This window comes from Papio anubis, chromosome 9 (genome assembly GCF_008728515.1).
Source record: "Papio anubis isolate 15944 chromosome 9, Panubis1.0, whole genome shotgun sequence".
Classification (NCBI taxonomy): Eukaryota; Metazoa; Chordata; class Mammalia; order Primates; family Cercopithecidae; genus Papio; species Papio anubis.
The window spans coordinates 86425096-86436581 of record NC_044984.1 but is presented as its reverse complement, the minus strand read 5'-3'; the positions used below and the strand labels follow the sequence as shown (position 1 = coordinate 86436581).

The 11486-nt window shown below is 36.9% G+C and overlaps 1 long non-coding RNA gene across 1 annotated transcript; it reads left to right on the top strand.

Annotated features, from left to right (window-relative positions):
- The first annotated feature begins 203 nt into the window (after positions 1-203).
- LOC110740733 lies at positions 204-11021 on the top strand. Its single transcript, XR_002515768.2, has 2 exons — positions 204-8442; positions 9287-11021. It is a non-coding gene; the product is annotated as an uncharacterized LOC110740733 (long non-coding RNA).
- The last annotated feature ends 465 nt before the right edge of the window (positions 11022-11486 follow it).

Genomic DNA, 11486 nt, shown 5'->3' with positions numbered 1-11486 from the left:
ACAATTAAAAATTTAATTTTAGAATGGTATTTTCTATTTAGTAGTTCTCATAGAGACTCCTTTGAGTCTCTGAGGATGGTAGAAAACCTTGCTTTGTTGCTAAAAAAGAGAAGCAGCTCTCTCTCTCTCTCTACATATATATATATATCTTTATATATATATATCTTTTTATATATATATCTTTATATATATATATATCTTTATACACACACACACACACACACAAAAGAACAAGAAGGAAGGAGAGAAAGAAAAGAGGAAGTAAAGAAAAAAAGAGTAAGCAAATGAGTATTAAAAGACAAGTCAGTTAATTAATGGCTATTGCACAATTTGGGAAAATTATTGTAGTTAATTTATTTATATGGTCTTGTGTGACATTATTGGAAAGTAGTTAAGCTTGAGTGCTTGAGATTCAGACTACTTGGGTCAAATCTCTAGGTCTGATACTTCCTAGTGGTGTCAGTGTGGGCAAGTTACTTCTCTTTGGCTGATCCTCCTCAATAGTACAACAAGGATACAAAGCAGAATTTTGTAAGGATAAAATAAATGAATACGTATAAAATGCTTAGATTGCTCATAGGAAATGGTCAATAAATGTTAGTTTATTTTGTTTTCATTGTTGTGATGATGATGATGATGTGGTATCGATATGCAGATGGCAAAGCAGTATCTTTCTGGACAAAAAAGAAGAGCAAAATGATATTTGTTAGGTGACTACTATGAGCAGGTACGACACTAGCACCTGCTTTGTATTCTATAATGTATTTTTAATTTTAGTTAAATTATCAACATTTTTAATTTATCAACATTATTATTTATTATTTATTTTAGCATAGTAGCTAGAATAGGGAAGGGATACAATATACCTTTTCTTAAATTGAGTGCTATTATTAGGTGTATTTGACCTGTATTAGGTATTGCTATATCTGCAAAGAACTTATAAGATGAAGTACTATTCTAACATACAGAACTGGCAAAGAATGGAAATTTAAAATTCTATAAGAAAAGCTTAAATGAAAAAATCCCAGCAAAGGTGATCATGTACGAATGTGGATAGTGAGGCACTCATGAATCACATAATTCTAGTACTGCCCATGGTAAATTCATATCAATATTCACCAAAGTATTTTTTCCTCTGCACAGGAAAAGAAAGAAATAAAAGCGAGACAATTTCTGCATCACTCCCTAAAACCACGGAAATGATTTTAATTACCAATTCATCTGTTGGCAGACTCTTCTGGCAGATGTACCTGCAACTTGGAAAGATAACAAATGAACCAATTCCTTACTCCAGAGTTGACACTGATAGTGCTTACTGAATTTGCTCTCAGAAAAGAATCCTGGGCAACAATACATCTGGCACTCTGCTCGAGGAATTTGTCATGTCATTGACATGTTCAGCCTCCATTGTCCACACCACCCCGACAGCAGGTCCTTTATATTTCAAAGAAATTGCAGCCTGAATTAATATAATTAGAATGTAACTGCTATTCACTGCAGAAACTCCTTATTTCCAGGAGTGAAGATCTGATAGCATGTCTGTACTTAAAATCTTTCCCATGATGGTTGGAGGGGAGCAAGCAGATAATAAAATGACAGAATATATGCTATTTCACAGACTTTTTGAAGTATTAGCTAATGGAAATATAGGGGGAGAAGAAAACTGTTCTACCCTTGGCATGTATAAATAGAAACATCTTTTAAGTTTACTTGCCTTTATAGTACTTCCATAAAATATGTTCTAAAGAGTATCTAAACTCAGAGAAGTAAATTAAATCAGAAAGATTACCTATCTCCAAAAAGTATGCAATGAAGCATGAAGTACAGTGGCTAATTCATAGACAGAATTACAGATTTAAGAGATGGTTGAATAACTTCAGTCATTTTTCCCTGCTTCCCTTTGAACAGTTGATGTCACCAACTAAGCAACTGTCACCAAGTTAATAACTTGGATGCTGGATTTTTGAATTTTATTCTCTGTTAGCATTCTGTTTCTACAAATACTTGATTATTGATATAGTGGAAACTGACATTGGCATCTTTCTTTTGAAAATAAGATTGATTCACATTCTTTCAAATAAGTTAACATTCTCACTGGGAATGATTCATTTGAGGGAGAACAATGGCCTGGCATATCAATGTATAGGCTGGTGCTTATGGCCTCTTCTCTGAAGAATATAATGTTTATCCTTGTACATGTTATAGACTGTTTGTATCCTTCTGAAATGTATATGTTGAAGCCCTAATTCCCAGGGTAATGGTATTTGGATATGCAGCCTTTAGGTAATTAGATTTAGGAGTCTTGAGGGTGGAGCTCTCATGATGGAATTAGTGTCCTTGTAAGAAGAGGAAACAAAGATCAGAGTGCTTGCTCTCTCTTTCTCTTTCTCTCTCCCTCTCTCTCTCTCTCTCTCCCCCTCCCCTCTGAGCCCTGCCTCCAGACCTCTGACTATGTGAAGATACAGTGGGAAGATGACTGTCCACAAGACAGGAAGAGAGCCCTCACTGAGAGACCAAATTGGCCAGTATCTTGATCTTGGATTTCTCAGCCTCAAGAACCCTGAGAAATAAATGTCTGTTGTTCAAGCCACCCAGTCTATGGTATTTTGTGATGGCAGCCCCAGCTGACCAAGATAGTGCATTTGATATTGCATATGAATTTAATGAGCATTGAGAAGAGCTAATGTTTTTCATTTTTCCCCCTTAGAAGCATCTATTGATCTTCATCTGAAATTATGTCAGAAACTACAATAATAGAAATAAAGAAAATGGGCTAGGTAGTGTAAGAACAGGGCTAAGGTTATGTAAGCGAGAGACAGTTTCAAGAGATGAATTTCAGTAGCCTTTAAAATTTTAAATCAAATACACTTTATAAACCAAATGCATTATGTTAAAGAGCTGTAGACATCGGTTTCTCCTTATAAAGATTGCATATACATTTAGTTACCATCTTGGACAAGTCAGGAATGATTCCTTTCTTCCAAGTTGTGCTGTGGAATATCTTCTTTGTCTCCCTCAACATAGAGGAACTATCCACCATTTTCCATTAAATAGCCTATAATTAGGTGTGTTTCAGAATCACTTGTATGTATGTACATGGTGGTTGGATGTGGGTGGATTGGGAAGGACTTGTTAAAATGCCCATGCCTGAATTCCTCCCAGATCCACTAAATCAGAATTTTCAGCTGTAGTGCCCAAATTATCTAAGTTAAAAACCACTCCAAGAGCTTCTGATACATACCAGACTTGACATCCATAGACCAATGTTCTCATTCATTGATACACATATTCAAGTTTACTACCTAGGCAGATCTTTCTATAGGTTATATATGTGAGTTTAAAAATGGGTACATTTAATTTTTGTAAATGGAAATCCATTTAAGACATTTTGGGCCAATGGTTTTGAGGAGAGCCCATTAGAATAACAGCTGGGCTACCCAATTTCCTCATTGCACACCTTCCTTCTGCCTTTGCCATAGGTTGCTTAGTTTCCCAGTCTGCCTGTCGGGTCTGAGTTAGAAAGAAAAATGGGTATCTCACAGTTCCTAGCAATTTACTTTGCAAAAGAATGCAGTAGAGATTTATATTTTAATGTAAAAAAATCCTTTGAGTAAATAGTTTTCCCTCTTTCCAATATATTTTCTTATTATTCTGTACATTTAATAATGGGATTATATGTTATAAACACATGCTAAGACATCCAAATATATGCACAGATGGAAAATATCAAGCTTGCAGGAAAGGTCCATCCCCCAAACACAATTTTAAGGGGTTTTGCCTTTGTTTTCTCTAAGGAATACGAAAGTCAGACTTGAACAAAGGAGATTTAGGGAATTCTGTTGCTAGTCTCCTAATTTCCACCAAATGCTAATTCTGATGTTGTCTTTTTGATTTTTAGTGGCCTTTAGAGAATTCTAGGGGTGGGGGGTGGGTAGGAAGTGGATTGAGGATGCAGGAGAGTTCCTATCTGATGTCTGAGCAATGAATTGTTAGATAAACTAGTCATGTAGAAAACAGCTTGATTTAGCCAAGAGAGATAATAGTGACTCCCAGGATCCAGCCTGCCCTGTAACAACCCAGAGGACTTCTTTCCTGAGGTTTACAGAATACATTGATTGGTGAATCAAGTAGATGTAGTAAATATGTTAAAATTATATTCTCCAAATTTTTTTAAATTGTAAAATAAGTGCATAGTTTTGGAAGACTATGTGGGGAAAAAGTAATGCAGAGGAAAAAAAAAGAAGGGAGAAAATACGGGCCAAGGTGCTGCTTTCAGAATCAGACACATGTGGATTAGATTTCAGTATTAGTTGTTGTATGTCTTTGGGTAGTTATTTCACATTTCTAAACCAAGGTTGTCATCTGTTAAATGGGAACAATATCGCTCTCACATGGCTATGGTAAGGGTTTGCTGAAGTATTTATTTTACAGTCTGTAAAAGGATTTAAGAAAAATGCCTGATGTACAGTAGCTGTCAACACAATACATCTGAGATAATAGTATTGTTATTGCTGGCAGCAGAGTGTGGTAGTTACTAACTATTTTTTTCTGGGTATGCAGTCTTGACTTTGAACGCCTTTTGATTTGAGGCAGAATTACTGCTATTGGAATTTCTAGCACTAAGTCTACATGATATTTTTAAGAATTTGTTGAGATCTCTTAAATTGTTACTATTATCAAGAAATAGATTTGCTATGTCTGTTTTCTTGATTTATTAACTGAAATTCCGTAATCCTTGCCTTAAGCTTATAAGCATTCTTCTTAGTTTGATTTTTAAAATACCCTCAGAAACCATTAATGTTCACAAGAAAGTAAGAAATCTTTGCAATAATATTTCATTGTATCATCAGATGTTTTCTTTCCTGAAAAACCAATGAAGAATGGCAGTTTTATATGTAAAACAGTAGTTAGCCTTTATACGGATGACATTTTCCTAAAAGCCTAGAAAAATTTCACATTTGCAGAAAAATACTCTGTTCCCATATTAAATCTGAGTAAAATTCAAATCTATATTAACATCTCATTACTTTTTGAAAAAAGTGAATGTCACACTTAATGGAAAATGCTCACTGTCTGTCCTCACTGCTTTTGTGGGCTTCTTAGCAAGGTCGTCCTGGGATCCAGGAGGGCTGGACCACAGCTACATCCTTGTTAAAACAGTCACCCGGCATGAATGTTGGCCTTTAGTTTTTCCTTCCTTTCCCCTCTCCCATCCCTACATTGTTTCAGCTGCCAGCTCCCTAATATTTTTTTCTGAAGCAAGGGAAAGGGAAGGGCAAAAATGACTTTGAAAGAATAACATTTCTTTCTATGGACTTAAATAGAACATTCAACACAAAACATCCTGTGTTTTCTTTTAGTTGATGACACACTGACTGTAGGAATGAGTGAACTAAAAACCAGGGCTTGATTTTCAAATGGGGGTTATTTTAGTTGCATACTACCTGATCAAGGGAAAGTTGTTAAACTATTTTAAATTATAACCTGTTCGTGTCTCCTCTGTACTCCTGATCTCCTTATCTTGCTGTGCGTTTCTTTTCTCCATTTTACATATCACCTTCTAATGTGTGTTTATTATGTTTTTTGTTCATTTTCCCACTCTCCTGCCTATGATAGAAGTCCATGAGAGCAAGCAGCTTTATCCATTTTGCTCACTGTTGGATTCCCTGTTTTAAAAATATCACCTGGCCCAACATAGGTGCTCAATAAATATTTGCAGCATGAATTAATGAAATAGTTTCTTTCTCAGTGTCTTTTTCTATACAATTTTGGTGAAAATAACTGGTACAAATAAGGTACAAAAACATCTTATAAATATGTGCTTATACCTAGTAGATACGCTTGAAAGTACAGCTCTGCTGGGAGTGTACATATCTTAGTTGGTGAAGAAGAGATATTAAAAGAGTTAGATTAAAAAGAAGCACCTTGTCACTCTCTATTCTCTTATTTACTCTGCTTTATTTTTCTTCGAACCCTGACTCCTAACACCCAACATAATATATTTATTTGCTTATTGTCTACTTCCTCATACTAGAATGTAAGCTTTTTAAGGACAGGTTCTTGTGTGTTTTGTTCACTTTTATAGCCCCATTGCTTGGATTCATGCCTGATACAGAGTAAGCACCCAACACATATTTGTTGAATGAACAAATGTATGTTTGAATGAGTGTGTTTGTTTTAGACTGTATTCATGCCTGCCTCTGGCTCCATATACAGACTCTTTGGAATGATTGTTCACTAAGACCTTAGTACTGTTGAGGTGGATGATGGGTGGGGAGATAAAGGGAAGAAGATGACCAAGATTATACTAATATTTGTAAACTTTTTCATTAATTGTGAAAAAGATGCCCCACTCATTATATATGTGTAGTATAGTATGAGCCTATGGACGGTGGTTTGGGTCCTGAAACATCCACCTATTTTCAGAATACACTAAAATTATTTCTTAATTTCTTGATGTCACATTTTCATTATTAGTAAAATTAAAACAATGTTTCCTTACCCAGGGCTATAATGGGAGAACAGAGAGGGACTGACACATAGAAGTTTGTCAGTAAATGTTAGCTATCATCGTCATCATCATCATCATTATCAACATCATCATCCAAGGATTGGTGAACTATAGCTGGTGGGCCAAATCTGGCGTGTGGTATACTTTTAGAAATAAAGTTTTATTGAACACTGCATTAATTTTCTTATTGTCTCTGGCTGCTTTTATATTACAACAGCAGAATTGAGTCATGCCTTGCAAATCCTAAAATATTTGCCCTCTCATCCTTGATAGAAAAAGTTTGGAAACTTTTATCTAGAAAGTGGTCTAGCAAAGTGTGGTTCATGGATGAGTTTGACCTGCAAACTACTTGTTATTGGTTCATGACAAGGTGAGTACAGAAATTATGAGTAACTATTTAGAAACTTTTATAACAATTTAAGAATGCTGCTGACATCTAAGTGTATTCTTTTGACATCTAAGTGCATGATTTTGGTTTATACAAAAGTGTTGATTCGTGACAGATTGGAAGTTTAAGAAAAAGAAAACCTGGCCTTTTCCACTGGAATAGAGGTGGGTGTTTTGTAATGGGATTTTGTTGTATTGGTGACTTAGTAAGACATATTCACGTGGCTTCAGATGGAAACATCTGGGGGCCCATCAGGTGGGAGTGACAAACATATCCTGAGACTGCAAGTGACCTGGGAAGGTTGATGAGCATGCACATTAATAACGTCACACAAATGGATTTTATGCAGATGGATGGGCCAGCCACAGTTCACTTATCAGCTAATACAGTTGTAATGTGTTGCTTCATATCTGAGAGAAGGCAGCACCTTAGGATATTATGTGTGTCTCACTTACATACATAAATGAATTCCCTTTAGGGGTAGAGATAGATGAATTTTAAGTCAATAAGTCATCTTCTCTCAATAGTAAGCCAAAAACTTTCCTGGAAATCTAGCAAAACAACAGTTCTATGACCAGCCTTATGTTTTGTTGCATGTGTGCATAAAAAATGCAGATTGACTCTTTCCTTTTCTGTTTTAGAATTGGTTCCAAACAGTAAAGCCTGCCAGAAAAAACAGACAAACTCTGAGGAACAACAATGCCCATTATGTGTGGAGTAGAAGCTGCCAGACTTTGATTACTGGCCAGACATTAACCCCTTTGGTGTCTTAGGAGGGAAAATGCCAAGTCTGAATCCAGACATTTCCAGGACTTTACAGTCCTTCATGGTGTAAGACCAGGTGATTTATAATGACTTGCGCAAAAAAAACAAAAACAAAACAACAAAAAAAAAACGACTACTGGGAGAAGGAAGTGCAAGTCAAAGGCCACATCTCCTTGCTTCCTGAATTCTGCCATGATTCATTCCGGCAAGCGGACACAGACCTGATCACCTCTGCTTTTCCCTTTGTTAGCCTGCCTGGTCATGGATGAGAAGCACGCAGCTCTTGCTACCTTCTTGTGGTGGTTTGGATCCTGAAACATCCACCCATTTTCGGAATAAACTAAAATAATTTCTTAATTTCTTGAGGTCACCTTTGCATTATTTGTAAAATTAAAACAATGTTACCTAACCCATGGCTATTGTGGGAGAGGGATTGACACATAGAAGCTGGTCAGTAAATGTTAGCTATCATCGTCATCATCATCATCATTATCAACATCATCATCCAAGGGTTGGATGATGTTTTTCTGTTTTTGCCCAGGTGTCAGAAGGAGGGTGGCAAACTTGGCACGCAAGAGGGAAACCTATGTGCTTCATGAGGTCATTGCTTACAATACAACCACTAAAAGAGCATTGCCTGCAAACTCTTTTGTGATCAGTTCCTTCCCTTCTCCCATATACCCTCTGTAGGTCCACTGATTGCATTTTGAGAGCTCAGAGAAGCAGAGAGCAATGCAATTTGTCACGGAAGGATGATTATGTATATGCACTGTCATGTGTATGTATATACAGTATGTGTATATATGCGTATGTATATATAGTATGTGTATTTCATTTGTTCTTTTACCATATCCTTCAATATGTATTTATTGATAATTTATTATGAGAGGCTGAGAATATCAAGTTAATTATAATTAATTATAATAATAGCTACCATTTATTATGAACATATTGCATATCAACATTATGCCACATATTTTACATACATATATTTCAGTTACCTAAAAAACTTTATGAAATAGCCCCATTTTATACATTAGTAAATCGAGTTCCAGAAAACTCAAGGGCATGCAGCTAGTTAATGTCAGAGCTAGGATTCGCATTCAGATCTGTCTGATGCAAAACCCATTTCCTTATTCACTTTGTTAAATTGCCTTCCCAAAGATGAATAACATGATACAAAGGCATTTACCTACTTTATTGGAATTCACATTCTGGTTGGCGAGAAAGGCATATGATGCAGAACATAAAAGGCTATAATATAGCTATATACAAAATACCATGATTAACTCATTCTCTTATGGGGTGGGAGAAGTGGGAGAGGATAGAAGAAGGCCTCATAGCGCAAGTCATGGTTGAGCTATGCCTCTGAGGTATGGGATATTCACTCAGCAGAGAGAGAAAAGGTAGGGGCTGGAGAGGAGAAAGAGAGAGAGAGGGAGGGAGGTATAGAGGGAGGGAGGGAGAGAGAGACTTCAGCTGGGTGTGACTTTGTTTTGTAGGACAAGATGTAGACTTGTTTAGGTGCAAAGGAGACATCTGTAGCTAGTTAGTGGGAAGTTCTTCAAGTCTGTTTCTCCACTGACCAAGCCCATATATTTTTCCTCTTTGTTCTCCTTTAGCTATTTCCATGCCTAACTCAAAGGAGTCACAGGGAGAAAGTGAGCTCAGCCCGGGTAAATTGGAGGTTGTGATGACTTCTAGGAAGCCTCAGTAAAGAGAAACAAAGACAACACTGGCCTGCTGCTCTCTGCGATGGTGGGACCCTTGTGGGATCAGTGTTTTAGGAATGAAGGTGTCTAGCCTCTCTAGGAACGAAAATGTAAGTTTGGCTGTGGTTGAGTATTGAATGGAGGCAAAAAGAAACTGACATATTTGCTCCTTTTCAATTGTTTGTTTCACCCTGAGGGGCATGGCTGCCTAATTTTTTTCTCCAGAGATCGGTGGACAGATAAAGACAGGAAAGTAACCTCCACAGACTGTCCTCTGTGAAGGTGACAGTGATGAAGGGAATGCGTGATCTGAACACTGGTAAATAAAGTGACCGCATATTTCCCTAGCCAGGAGAGCAATCTGGCTCAAAAGAAAGGAGAACAATGACATTACTCCCAGGCTGCTCCTAAGCCTTTGGCTATTCTGTTCAGTACAAATAAAAAGCAGTGAACATAGCTGTGACCCGCCTTGTTGGCAACCACAGTGTCACAATTCTTTGGGGCTTCACTTTGAGAAATTGAGACCTACCTACCTTAACCGTGGGGGGTTAAGCTTTCAGACTGGAATGACAACTGAACTATTCATTTGCAGTAATTCTGGATTTTGTGCATATTTTAAAAAGGAATACCAGCCTTGCCTATATTCATTACAAAGTCCTCCCAGCTTTCAAATCTTCCAATACAATGTCTCTTCTCTAGTCTTTTAAGCACATCCTGTGACTGGATATGATTATGGGAGATTTACATGCATCCTTGTCTATTGTATCAAAAGATCAGGGAATAAAATGCCCATCATTAAAATCCCAAAGTGATTGGATTGGCATGAGAAATGGGGATGGGGCTGGCATGGGAGAGAGGGTTCTGACTCTGAGATTTCATGAAATGCAAAACAATAGGACAGCTGCTCTTCCATAAACAGATTATTATTATTATTTCTACCTAGACAGCTTGATAGCAGCCATTATCTTCTTTCTGGGTGTCTTATCAAGTTCCGGCTGTGTGCAGCATGGGTGATAAGGAATGAGAAATGTCACCCATGGGATTGCCAAGGATTATTTCTATGCACTGCTGTTCAGCAACAGCCAATCCCTCAGAACTGAGAAGTAGTCCCATTGTTCACGCTGGGCAGTTGCTATTCTGACTATCCCAAGAAAGCAGAAAAGGGATGTAGTTGCCATTGTGCAAAAGATTGATATTTCATTACTCTCAGCTAAAGTTCAAGCAGTCTTGATTTTGAAAAGCAGAATCATCATGAAATATCTTTGAAGAGAGAGAAGACAAGGGAAGAAAAGAAGAATGAAATGAGTTCAGAGCTTTTTAGAACTGTGAGAGAGTGCGAAAAAAGGTGTAATACTTTCAAACAGTCGAAGTTAAAATGCCAGGCGTCTAAGCCTCAGCGAAACTGAGCAGCATCACATCACCATGACTTGTGGTCCAGCTGTTTATTGCAAAGACTCCATCCTGCATTACTCACCAGAAAATAGTTAGCTTTGCATCTGGCATTATTTTAATAAAAAAAAAGTTAACTTACTAGATTTCTGTTTGTCTGTGTTTCATACAAGATTCTTGAATGAAAATAATCTGTTGATATTTAACATTTTTCCTTTCCTTCTCGATGAGAAAATAAACGTTTTATTATGCATGCTGATGTGCTGGCTAAATATTTCAGGAAAAAAAAAATCTCTTCACTGCATCTCAGCTTTCCAGTATCTCAGCTTTCCAACCTTGTATCTTCCTAGAGAAAAGACTTCATTAAAAAAAAATTAAAACTGAAGTGTATGACTAACCTGTACTGTATTCATAGAGAATTCCCCACAAAGTGTTCAGAGTGCTTTAGTCTTCTTTATACACGGTTTTAGGGTCATGCTGATATTATAATGTAAGCTGCTTGGAAATGAGCCAAGTCAAATTTTTCCAACATTTTAAACACTATTCTGAAATTGGAATTTCAAATGAATAAAATGCTTTGCTCTTAAACCAACGACTTCAGAAATGAGATCCTAGTCAGGAATTATTACAATAGGAAGTGAGAGGAGGTTGGGAAGGTAAAGAGCAAAAGGAGGGCACAGAGGGAGAAAGGAGCATGCAGGAAAAGAGGAAGGAGCTTTGA